The sequence below is a fragment of the Myxine glutinosa genome, chromosome 2, assembly GCF_964187855.1.
Source record: "Myxine glutinosa chromosome 2, kmMyxGlut1.1, whole genome shotgun sequence".
In the NCBI taxonomy this organism is placed as follows: domain Eukaryota; kingdom Metazoa; phylum Chordata; class Myxini; order Myxiniformes; family Myxinidae; genus Myxine; species Myxine glutinosa.
This window is the reverse complement of record NC_136262.1, coordinates 100823216-100836815: the sequence shown is the minus strand read 5'-3', so window position 1 is coordinate 100836815 and position 13600 is coordinate 100823216. Positions and strand designations below refer to the sequence as shown.

At 45.4% G+C, this 13600-nt stretch overlaps 1 protein-coding gene across 1 annotated transcript in view; it reads left to right on the top strand.

The window, feature by feature from the left end:
• LOC137422330 (insulin receptor-like) overlaps window positions 1-12718 on the top strand; it is a 174535-nt gene extending 161817 nt beyond the window's left edge. Inside the window, exon 22 of the mRNA XM_078771363.1 lies at window positions 12308-12718. The gene's annotated coding sequence lies outside the window, so the exon portion shown is untranslated. The remainder of the gene's footprint in view (window positions 1-12307) is intronic.
• Window positions 12719-13600: the final 882 nt, after the last annotated feature.

Genomic DNA, 13600 nt, shown 5'->3' with positions numbered 1-13600 from the left:
TTATTAACTGAATTATACTGAATTAACTGAATTATAATATATAAAATAATTATCTGCATTATTCATTATATGGTAATTGTTAAACATCATTTCATTGCACCATAAAATCTCGATTTTTTTATTCATTTATTGGTACCAATAACATTTTCAATTTATTTAATGCTAATTATTTTAAAACTTTAGCAAGAGCATTCCATTCTAACAATTTGCTGTTTATAAAATAAACTTTATTTTACATATATCTCAGGCTCGTGGAATAGCTTGCATATAAATCTCATGCTGGATAAGGACATTAGGCTTCTTCGGTGTACTTTTACATGAAGCACAAGGACAACAGTAGACAAAGAAAATCAAAGGAGCGGTTGGAATTTTAGCATGCATGCGATTCCAGCTTCCTGAGCTGATACTCGGATTTGATGTCGAAACATTACATCTAAAAATTATGTACAGTATATATATATATATATATATATATATATATATATATATATATATATATATATATATATATATATACAGTCACGTGAAAAAGTAAGTACACCCCATGTAAAGTTTTGACTTTTTCAACATATTTCAACATACAGCTATTCGATCTTCATTTCAACAATATTGATAGATAAAGGTGATATAACAAAACAAATATCATGAAACATTTACATTTTGTAGTCCATTGTATAATTTAAATAAACATCAATGCAAATTTCGCATGTGGAAAAAGTAAGTACACCCTTACATTTATCACTACTTCAAATACCGAAAATTAGAATCAGGTGCACCAGCTCAGGTGCAAATGTTTAGAACATCGTTAGAGAGGATCTTGGAGGAACCTTTCTTATTGAAACCTCAGACAATTAGTTTGGTTTGCTCTTTGTTGTTGAAGTGTGCGGCGTCACCATGCCGAGATCAAAAGAGCTCTCTGAGGCCTTCAGAAAGAAGGCTATAGATGCCTACGTGTCTCTGAAGGGATTTAAAAAGATCTCCAAACAATTTGAAATCAATCATTCGACTGTCCGGAAAATCATCTACAAGTGGAGAAGATTCCAAACAACAGCCAACTTGTTCAGGCCAGGCCGCCCCAGCAAGTTCAGCCCGAGAGCAGACCGCAAGATGCTGAAAGAAGTCTCGAAGAACCCCAGAATGTCATCATGGGACCTACAGGTAGCTCTTGCCACTGTTGATGTCAAAGTGCACGAGTCTACCATTAGAAAGAGGCTGCACAAATTTGATCTTCATGGGAGGTGTGCCAGGAGGAAACCTTTGCTGTCCAGAAAGAAAATCAGGGCAAGACTAAAGTTTGCCAATGAACACCAAGGCAAAGAACAGCACTTCTGGAACAATGTGCTCTGGACAGATGAGTCAAAGTTAGAGCTATTTGGCCAGAGTACCAGAAGACATGTTTGGCGAAAACCAAAGACAGCATTTGACCACAAGAACCTGATACCAACTGTAAAGCATGGTGGTGGAAATATTATGGTTTGGGGCAGCTTTGCTGCATCAGGGCCTGGGCAGCTCACCATCATAGAAACCACTATGAATTCTTCATTGTACCAGAGGGTGCTTGAGAATAATGTGAGGCCATCTGTCGGAAAGTTGAAGCTCAACCGAAGGTGGACCTTGCAACATGACAATGACCCTAAACATACCAGTAAATCCACCAAGGAATGGCTGAAAAGAAAGAAATGGAGGGTTCTGGAATGGCCAAGTCAAAGCCCGGATCTAAATCCCATCGAGATGTTGTGGGGGGATTTGAAACGAGCTGTGCATGCAAGAAACCCCTCAAACATCGCACAGCTGAAAGAATTCTGCATGGAGGAGTTGGCAAAAATTTCTCCCAGTCCATTTCAGAGACTGGTAGACAGTTATAAGAAACGCCTGCTTGAGGTTGTTTCTGCCAAAGGGGGCAATACCACCTATTAGAGCCAAGGGTGTACTTACTTTTTCCACATGCGAAATTTGCATTTATGTTTATTTAAATTATCAAATGGACAACAACATGTAAATGTTTCATGATATTTGTTATATTATATCACCTTTATCTATCAATATTGTTGAAATGAAGATCAAATAGCTGTATGTTGAAATATGTTGAAAAAGTGAAAATTTTACATGGGGTGTACATACTTTTTCACGTGACTGTATATATACATATATATATATATATATATATATATATATATACATATATACATATATATATATACAGACTTGGCATTTAATATGGAATATATATTTTTTCTTGACTTGGGTTTACTTTCTTAACTCAGTATATCAATCTGGTGAGTTTCTTTTGCACTTTGGTGATTTATTTGTTAAAAGAACCATGTCACTGATTGTCTGTCGCAGCAAGAAGTCAACAACAGGATTATATCACATGTGGCGTGGCAAAATGTATGGACAGGTGCATTTGATGATTGGCTTCACAGTCGGGTATACAAGGGTTGTTGCGTTCTGTATTAGTGGAAAACAACTGCTGCACGTCTCCAAAAGTTATTGCCGCTTCCTCTGGAGATGGTCCGTCAACTCGACAATGCTGTTTGTCATGGAGTGGTGGCTTTACGAAATTACGGCATGAAACAGCGTGCTATTGCTCGGCAGTATGGCACCACTCAAGGTCACGTGTCAAGGATCCTGAAACGAAATGCTCAGAAGGGTGTCCCTACTCCAATACCGAGGCCAGGACGTCCCCGCAGAACCACAAGGAGGGATGATCGCCAGCTGCACTGGTTAGTCCGCAATGGCCGTACCAAGTCAGCTAATCGGCTTAGGGCTGAGTGGCAGCAACTGACAAATGTGCCTGTATCCAGAAGGCTAGTCAACCAACGACTGGTTCAAGCAGGCTATCGTGCCAGGCGTCCCCTGAGAAAGCCACGCCTGACCAGACAACACCACCAGCGTTGATTGCAGTGGGCCAGAGAGCACCGTCAAGGGCAGCCAGGACACTGGAATCACGTGATCTTCAGTGACGAGTCTAGATTTCTGGTCTATCATCAAGATGGCTGCGTCCGAGTGTGCAGACAAGTGCATGAAGCCTACAACAAAGATTGTATAGTGCCAAGAGTCCAAGCTGGAGGTGGTGGGGTGACCGTTTGGGCTGCTTTTCATGCAGGCGGCAAAACTGACCTGGTTGTTCTGAATGGAAACCTGAACCAGTTCAAGTACAGGGCCATTCTGGAAGAAACATTGCTTCCATTTGCTCGTGCAGCCTTTCGAGGAAACTTTGTCTTTCAAGATGACAATGCACGGCCTCATCATGCTCGCATGATCCAACACTTTCTTGCTGACCGTGGTGTAGAGCATATGGAGTGGCCTGCCATGTCCCCGGATATGAATCCGATAGAGAACTTGTAGGCAGAATTAACGCGTCAAATCGACCACTTGGACCAGCAGCCGACCTCTGTGCATGAATTGCAGCAGGCTATTGTCACTGCATGGCAAGCGATTCCTGTCCAAACCTTGGCAAATCTCGTGAACAGCATGCCTCAACGTGTACGTGCTCTCCTGAATGCTCGTGGGGGTTACACGAAGTACTGAACTGTAATTTTACTGTCCGTAATCCCAGTCGTAATTTAACTTTTGTTTTTGTTAAAAAATTTTTTAGCTAATGTGCAAAATAAAGAGATACTTCTGGAAAACGTACAGAAGTTTAACACAGTACTGTCCATGAATTGAGTTCGATATCAGTTTACATCACTTTCAAGGATCAATTTATTTGTTTCGAAATGTCAAATGTGGTTTTTGTTTCTTTTAAAGGTCACATTAACAAAATCTAGAATAATTTCAACATAATTCCAATGAATTTTTGGTTCTAAGATATCTTGAAAAGTAAGTTCACCCCCACAAAAAAAATATTCCATATTAAATGCCAACTCTGTATATACACATATATGTATACACATATATATTGTTACGGACACGGTTTTTGGATGTTATTTTACCGAGCGGTGGTGTATTTAACCGCGTCCGAACAGTTACTCCCCGATTAGAACCCGATTCCAACCGAACGTTGACTAATCGCGCTACAGATATTCAATTGGGAAACCTCTAAAGCGACCGAAAGAGAAGAAGAGAGAAGAAAGACAGAGTTTGGAGGAAGAACAGATTTATTATACACACACAAGCAATATTTTAGAGCGACCAATATTATTTACAGCAATAGATGGAAAAGAGCAGTCACACAGTGCATTGTTAACTTATTCTATTTCATTTACTTAATCCCCAAGACAAACGAGTAGGACAGGACGTTCACACTCACACGGTGGATATTGCAGGCAGGTAATGGCTCGAGGTTGATTGCTTGAGAGGAAGGCAAGGTCGGAGGCAGCAGCTTTCAACCCCTCGCGGTTTTGGCGGGAAAACCTCCGTCGCGTATCCGCGGCCGTCACGCGCTGGCTCGGCACACCTGCTCCTCTTCCTGGGGTGGAGCCGTCTCCCTCCGTTCAGCGCGTCTCTCCAACGACAGGGGATATTGCAGGCAGGTAGGTAGGGCTTGCGGTGGATTGCGCTCCTCTTCCAGGTCATCCCCCAGCGTATCTCTCAAGGCCTCTCCGTAAAGCAGTTCCTTACATTCGCTTTTATCACCTCCGGCGGAATTAAGCCGCCGGCTCCGAGGGCACGCCTACCGGGTCACTCACCGCGGTGTTGATTGGCTGTTAGGGCCGGTTCACTCCTGCCCTCTTCTGACGAGGTGGAGACACGCCTTTCTTCTCCAACCTTACCTCGTGGCCAATGGTGGTTGAAGAGAAAAACCGACCAAAATGCGGAAGGCAAATGGAAGGGAGGTTTTGGGGAAATTGGAAGGGCCTACGCTTATTTTGTTTGATACAATGCAAAGTCAATCTAGTGGAAAACACATACTTAGCCTACATGGAATAAGGAAATACACTATTTAAAAGATATATCGTGACCTGCGTGTATGTTCTATGAAATTAATTAGGAGGACGGCTGCGACCATTATTTACATTACCAGGATGTTACCATACCAAAACCATACTCTTCACATCCGTTACCCTTCCTCCAAAATTGTTACACTCCTCAAAACCCGTTACACTTCTCAAAACCCGTTACACTTCTCAAAATCGTTACACTGCACCCTCCTTTCTTCAGGCACGTCCTCGGGCCTACTAGACTTAACTGAGTGTGACATGTAGGTGTAATTCCCTCTACAATTAACCTGACCCTGAGTGTGACAATTTTTAAAACACAAATAAGTATGTCCCCCTATTGCATTGCATCCTGTCTAACAGACTCAAGCCCACAGCTAACCGAATTACGGAATTATTCTGAAACTATACATTTACGGTGGGGAGCATTATTTACAATGACGTGATTTCTTATTTACAACGCAACCCAGGACCTGTGTGTTTTTTTCTTTTCTTTTTAGGGAACAAGAGAAAGAAATTCCTGTTGGGAGGGAGGAGACAGCACGCATTGCATCGATGCACCAGTACCAGTACCACCAAAGCACCCAAAAGCACCCAAACACCACAAAGCACCCAAAAGCACCATCCGGTGCGGTCACCATGGCTCATAATAAACACAACAAAACAACTGGTGGTGGTCTTCTCCTTGTCTGCTGGGCCGATGTTCTTCCTGACGTCTTCTGGCTTCATGCGGCCTATTTGGACATAATAAAAAGCACAACTTGTGTTCGTTTTTTATTATTATTTAGGGCCTCAGGGGCCAACTAAGGGTGGTCCACCTGTTTGGCATAGGTGCCACCTTACCGAGGTCCGCAAGCAAGATTCCCTGGCCACTATGGCCGGTCTCCAACAGAGGTGCTCTGCCCCAGAACCTGGGGTCCATCAAGTGGTACTTGGCCGCCGAACAGCGGTCCATAAAGTGGTACATCAACGCAATGCGTGCTGGTTCTGGGAATCTCGGGCGCACAATGGCCACCTCACGCACGCTCCCCTCGGCACCCAATGGCGCACAGGTCATGTGGGAGACAAAAGAAAGACAATTGAGCGAGGGGTAAGGTCACAAGGGTACACGTCAAACAAGGCAATGCAAGGTGAAATGCGTACGGAGGGCGAAGTGAGAAAGCTCGTCCCTACCGTACGTCACCCCCCTGTCACCTACACTACCCTTGCTCTTACCCCATATTTACAAAATCTACCCATTTACAAATTCGTCACTACTGTCACGTCTTCCCCATATTTCCCCTATACCAAATTCGTCTCCACAATCCCTTTACTTCAAAATTTGCCATCACCAATTCATCATCAATCCTCATAAGGAGGGAGAGATGGAATTACGCACAATGTCACACCCACGTCATGATGCGTCTCACAACCCAAACATTTGCACAGTAAAAAATAATCAAACATGGCATGGTGTGGAGTACCTGTCACCTCAGGTGAGTGGATGCAGATGGTGTGAGGAGATCCTTCATCCTAACTATCCTCTAAATGATTTTAACACACTTTACACTACCCGGGGTCTTTCCCTGCCAATCCATTGGCCAACTTACACTATGGGTTCTAATAACCAATTCCCATTGGCCAAACTGTGGTGCTCCTCAATTTGGGGTCTCACTCCCCCGATTCATCTCCCGGTGCTCTAGCACAATTTCTGGGCTGCGACGTGTACCTCTCCCAACAGGTCTACCCACCTGCACACCTCCACCACTGTAGTTGCCACCCGAGCTTACCTAGCTCCTCACCCTAACCTAACTACCTGGGGACAGCCCCTCTCCTGGCTCTGTCACCCCATGGTGCCCTCTGGCACTGGGCTACCCGGGTCCGTCCTCCGGATCCTCGGGCCCCATCCACAACAACTACTACCGGCTCCCAGAGCCCACCTGCGGCCCCACCTGGCCGACATCCTTACAGTGGTGGAGTGCCCAAACCAACTACACACACTAACAGGCCACACGCCCAGCCATTTCCACAACACCAACGCACCCATCCACATACCATTCTGTCACCCGCACCACAGATGCCAATATCCAACCACAATTTACCTGTACCCTCTACCTAACACTTACACTACCCGCCCCGGGTATCCGTGATGGGGGTCCACTCTTCCCCCATTCACACCTTCGCACCATCCACTCCACTCCACAATTTCCACCATACTCACTCCACGACCATCCATTCCAATACTCCATACCATTTATTCCATACACCTGTCTTTCATTCACCTGTCGTTGCACACCTGTGCAATCATACCTGGTGCCACCTGCACCCTCCTTTCTTCCTGGACCATTTGGTCAACACAACACGCAATCACCACTACTCCCTCATACACTGCTCCACACACCTGTTCAGTTGCACACCTGTGCAATCACACCTGTTCCATTCTCACCCGTTCAATCCTCACACACACGGCATCATCTCAGCTAACTACTCCCCTCTGAAACTTGCGCTTCCCAGTCGTCCCTTTAAACTATTGCGCTCCCACGTCATTATAATCCACACTAATCTACCTGTGTCCCCACTACAGGTATCAGTCACTAACTAACCTTCACGTTACCTAATGTCATCTTCGCTAGATCCCTACAATTATCCAAGCCCTCCCTGGCTCGGTTGTCATAGCCACCCCATAAACTATTGCGCATTTGCCCCCACCTGTGAGGGATGGTGGATTTGCCATCCCACCACATCGGGGGTCTCTCACTACCAATTTCGCTCGTCCAAATCCAACAATTCAAAAATTTTCCATTTACTGCCAATTCTATTCACTTTTCTAAATTTCGTTTTAAATCACTATCACTATCACCATCACCCGTATACTTATTACATCCTCTCGGTGCGCCAATTCACATCTACAGCCCGGCTTCGTACAGCCGAGCACTGAACGCGGATTCTTTTGTGCTGGCGGCTGGATGCGTCCCGCATTCGGGGCCGGGGCGGGGGCTTACCCGGGCCGAGATCCCACGCATCACCTCGGCGTGGAGCCATCCAATGTCCCGATCTCGACCTGCCGGCACGTCTCAACAAAACGTGGTCGCCATAGCGACCCTTCCTATCCAGCCGCCCGCTCCGCCTAGTGGAGCCCGGCCGCGGCCGTTCAAAGCGAGGCCCAGCGTGGATCGCGCACGGCGGTTCTTTCGAAACCGCCGTGGTTCGGATCCCCGCTGGTCCTCGCGGCACGCGAAGCTGCCCGACGCGCACCGAGGGCCCGAGTCGGCTCTAAGTCGTTCTAACCTTTAACCCAGTTATCGTCGACGCTTCACCTGGATTCCTACAAGCATACGCTACCCCTTCCTTGCTCATACATGCAGCTGTTCCCATTCTCCTCGTACCTTTCCTGACACACCTCGGTACACCCATTCCACTCACAGCCTTGGTCACACACCTGACCACCGAACACTTTGGCACACATTCGTTGCTCGCACACCTCACCAATACACCGCTTCGCGCCCCCTCCTCGGTCACCTCCTCTGTGACAATCACAGGTGTGCCCTCATTCGCACACCCAACCACGTGCCTCACCACCAACTCCAGCGTGCATTCCCACTCACGCTCTACCATTCCAGGTGTGCATCCTTCCATCCCAGGTGTACATCCTCGCTCCCCTGTCACAACCAACTCACTCTCCTTGTCACTCTCAATACTCTCACCTCCATTCTTGACAGCGCACTCACCCTTACTTTCGACGGCACACTCTTTCCTCATGCACCCGTCCGTTACACACCTTTCTCGCGCACACCCTCCCGTTACATCCTCTGTAACACTCACCACAGGCGTACACTTCCTCGTTACATCCTCTGTAACACTCACCACAAGTGTACACTCTCTCGTTACTTCCTCCGTAACACTCACCACAGGTGTACACTCTTTCGTTACTTCCTCCGTAACACTCACCACACCGCGCTTCCATGTACCCCCTCGCACACGCGCTCCGACCGGCTTACTCCTGACGGCACACTCACTCCTCGGCGTGCACTTTTTCCTCACACACCCCATGGTCGGACATTCTCGCACACCTCTTTTTTCGCACACCTGACCTGTCACACACTTCACCAACGGCCTTTCACGAACACCCGGATCCAAACCAATCCCCAAGCCGACTGAATCTCCCCTCACATCATGTACATTGCCACTCACCTCCGTACCTCGTCGCACCTCCTCCGCCACCTGCAAACTTTTTATTTGGTTAGTGAGCACCGCATCATGATTTGAACACAGACCTTGTACATATTCCATGACTTCCTCCTTTATCTCCCTCTTAGTTTCCCTCCGTCTCTTCTTAATTTCACTCACCTCTTCTCCCACTTCCTCTAATTTTTGTTTAACCTCTTTTATTTCTCGGTGCGTCCCCTCAAGTTCGTCCTCTAAGGCTACCGTGACCGTCTCTATGTGCATCCTCACCTGCCGGTCCTTTGTCTCCATTATCTCTGTCACCTCCTCCACCCTCATTGTCAGTTCCTCCCGTACCATCTGACATTGCCTCTGCGTCGCTATTAATTCGTTTTTAATTTCTTTTTGTGTCGCCTTTAACCCTCCTAGTACCGCAGTGTTCTTTTGAACCTGCTCCACTAACTTAGTTTGTCCCTCTGTCAGCTGTTCTACTCCTTTCGTCAGATCTTCTATTCCCCCCTGTAACTTTGCCGTATTATTTCTCACCTCTTTCTCTATACGCTTTTCGCCTCGCTTTACCTCCTCGCGCAGCCCCGAGACCTCCTCACTCACCCCTCGTCGTATTTCCTCCATCTGGTTCCCCATCTGTTCGATTTCCCGGGCGGATTGTTCCCCTATTTCCCGCAATTTGTCCTCCATCCTATTTTCTAACCCCATTAACCCATTTTTCACCTCTTTTATCCCGTTGTCTAACCCCCCAAATTTCTTGTCTAACTCCTCAAAATTATTGTCTAACTTCCCAAATTTAGCTTCTAGCCGTTCCCCCATTTCCCCCATTTTTCCCCTCATTTCCCCCATTTGGCCCCCCATTTGGCCCTCTAATCGCTCACTCTGAGGATCCATTTTTGCTTCTAGCCCCATATTTGCCATTAGTATGGTTGCATTAATCTGCGCCATGAGGTCCCGCACATCAATTCCCGCTATTTGCGCAGCGGGCGCGGCTACCCCGCGCTCGTGCGAGCCGCCCCTTTGTGCGTCTGATACCACGTGCGCGAGAGCGCCATTTTGCGCGTCTGACACCCCCTCAACCGCCTCCTCATTGCTCTCCTCCTCCCTTTCTTCCACATACATTTCCCCTGGTTCCTGGGTTACCCCTAACCCGTCTATCTCCCCCACCGACATCCGATCGCCTTGATTGTCCATGGCGCGATCTCAAAATTCGGGTTTTATAAAACAACACAATTTCGGCAGCTCGTAATTTTGACCAAAATTTTTTTTTTTTAAATTTGGGCCTAACAAATTTAGTCCCGGGTCCGAATCCGAATCCTCGACACCAATTGTTACGGACACGGTTTTTGGATGTTATTTTACCGAGCGGTGGTGTATTTAACCGCGTCCGAACAGTTACTCCCCGATTAGAACCCGATTCCAACCGAACGTTGACTAATCGCGCTACAGATATTCAATTGGGAAACCTCTAAAGCGACCGAAAGAGAAGAAGAGAGAAGAAAGACAGAGTTTGGAGGAAGAACAGATTTATTATACACACACAAGCAATATTTTAGAGCGACCAATATTATTTACAGCAATAGATGGAAAAGAGCAGTCACACAGTGCATTGTTAACTTATTCTATTTCATTTACTTAATCCCCAAGACAAACGAGTAGGACAGGACGTTCACACTCACACGGTGGATATTGCAGGCAGGTAATGGCTCGAGGTTGATTGCTTGAGAGGAAGGCAAGGTCGGAGGCAGCAGCTTTCAACCCCTCGCGGTTTTGGCGGGAAAACCTCCGTCGCGTATCCGCGGCCGTCACGCGCTGGCTCGGCACACCTGCTCCTCTTCCTGGGGTGGAGCCGTCTCCCTCCGTTCAGCGCGTCTCTCCAACGACAGGGGATATTGCAGGCAGGTAGGTAGGGCTTGCGGTGGATTGCGCTCCTCTTCCAGGTCATCCCCCAGCGTATCTCTCAAGGCCTCTCCGTAAAGCAGTTCCTTACATTCGCTTTTATCACCTCCGGCGGAATTAAGCCGCCGGCTCCGAGGGCACGCCTACCGGGTCACTCACCGCGGTGTTGATTGGCTGTTAGGGCCGGTTCACTCCTGCCCTCTTCTGACGAGGTGGAGACACGCCTTTCTTCTCCAACCTTACCTCGTGGCCAATGGTGGTTGAAGAGAAAAACCGACCAAAATGCGGAAGGCAAATGGAAGGGAGGTTTTGGGGAAATTGGAAGGGCCTACGCTTATTTTGTTTGATACAATGCAAAGTCAATCTAGTGGAAAACACATACTTAGCCTACATGGAATAAGGAAATACACTATTTAAAAGATATATCGTGACCTGCGTGTATGTTCTATGAAATTAATTAGGAGGACGGCTGCGACCATTATTTACATTACCAGGATGTTACCATACCAAAACCATACTCTTCACATCCGTTACCCTTCCTCCAAAATTGTTACACTCCTCAAAACCCGTTACACTTCTCAAAATCGTTACAATATATATATATACATATATATATATACATATATATATATATATGTATATATATATACACTATATACATCATACACATACATATATATATATATATATATATACATCCTTGCTGTATCCTTGCTGTAATAAACATAAATGCACCCCATAATGTCAAATTGGAATTTCTTTTTTCGAAATTTTTACCAATTAATTACAAATGAAATGCAGAAATATCTCATTTGCATATGTATTCAACCCCCCTAAGTCAATACTTCGTAGAAGAGGGAGGGAGAGGGGGTGTTAATTTAAGCCATAGGGTAAGTTGATCCACTCCCTGTTGGAAGTGCCAGGATGTAGAGAGCTGAAAGGTGGCACCCATCTATTCATAACAAGTCACATACTTTGCTTGTTGATGTAAGGAAAAAACAGTTTCAGACGAAGGTGAAACATTCAACGAAGAAAATCCGACTTTGGACTTTAAAAGTAGAACTTGTTGAAACAGGTATGTGGTTTTCTAATATTATCACAATACTCTAAAGATTTTGTCTAATTCTTAGGTATAGGTGTCATCTAACAGTATAGGAATCTTTTATCATGGTCTGTTCTATTCGGCTGCAATTTGGTAGTTGGGCAAACTCGTCTATAATATTTTATGGTACACTGTGGGGTAACTTGAGCCAGTCAGTGTGGGACAAATTGAGCCAAAGATATACTTACCCATGTTCTTATCATTTATTATAAAATGGTTCTTCATGTTTAAAATTGTTGTTTTTTAACGTGAATATGAGGGCAATTTCCCGCAGAAAATTTCAGGACAAATGGATTCTGAGGACACCATTTTTGTACCAAATCAAAGGATGAAACTTATTTTCCAATGGATGACATCGTCCATGAACTTCCGAAGCCAACGACTTCTGAGGATCTGCCCAAAGTTCTTGTCAACTGGTGTTTGAATATAGCCTGAGCAAATTGAATCCAACATAAGATATGCAGTGAACTTGGAACTTCTTTCACAATTTTGAATTGCATGATTGTTATTTTAAATTTTTTATGTTTCTCTGTGTAGCCATCTATGAGATGGTGAGTTTGATGGTTGCAGTTTGAATCATAACATCATTTGGTCAAGTTTTAACTATCGTGGTACCTATGTCAATTGTGGCTGAACAGTATACCAAACAACTGAATATGTCATTATACGTCAATAAACTGTGTCTGTAAAATATCTTGTGAGTTAAATATCTTTTTCCGTACTCACCTTTCTTTGCCATTTGGAGCGAACCAAATTACTCTCGTACATGGATCAACTTACCCCATCAATGGGGTAAGTTGAGCCACTTGTGTTTTTTTTCCCCTGCTTCATTAAGACACTGGTGTTTGTCCTGCATGACTGTTTATGGCCTACAAACTGTGCACTTGTAGTTGCTGTGTGAAGAAGATACGAGGTATATGTCATCTTTGACTATGCGATACCTTTGACTCCAGATCAACGTCAACAAAAAGTGGCTCAACTTATCCCCCATCCCCTATAGTCTGATGATCACAATTTGCTTCCTGACATGGTTCTATCACGGGTTCTGGGTAGCTCAGTCACCTTTTTAAAATCTAATTTAAATCTCTGATTGAATAACTGTTTTTAAAATCTCGAAAATAAACAACTCAGCCTGGCCCAATGTCATCAACCTGCCAGAGTCTGTCATTTCGCTGATTTCCCCTTTTTCCCTCAGAAATTTGTCAATTTAGAAAGGATTATTTGAGGTTTTTGTTCCTGCTGAGGCCTTTACGGTTTGATATTATATCCGGGCTTCTTTGTTCAGGATTGGGGGAAGTGGGAGGAGGGCGAGTTTAAAAACATTTTGTTTTGTTATTCGTTTATTTTATCGTTATTTTTTTTTTCCACATGTGTGTCAAAATGCACTTTTGCTTGTTGTTGTTCCTTGTGTTTATTTACTTCAGTTCTGAATTATTTTTCTATTAAATGGAAGGGGAGAGAGGAAGGGGGGGGAGGGGGGTGAGGATGGGGAGGGGGAGAAGGGGGATGGGGGGGGGGAGGGAGGGCAGGGGGAAGGGGGAGAGGCAGGAGAGGAAGGGGGTTCATA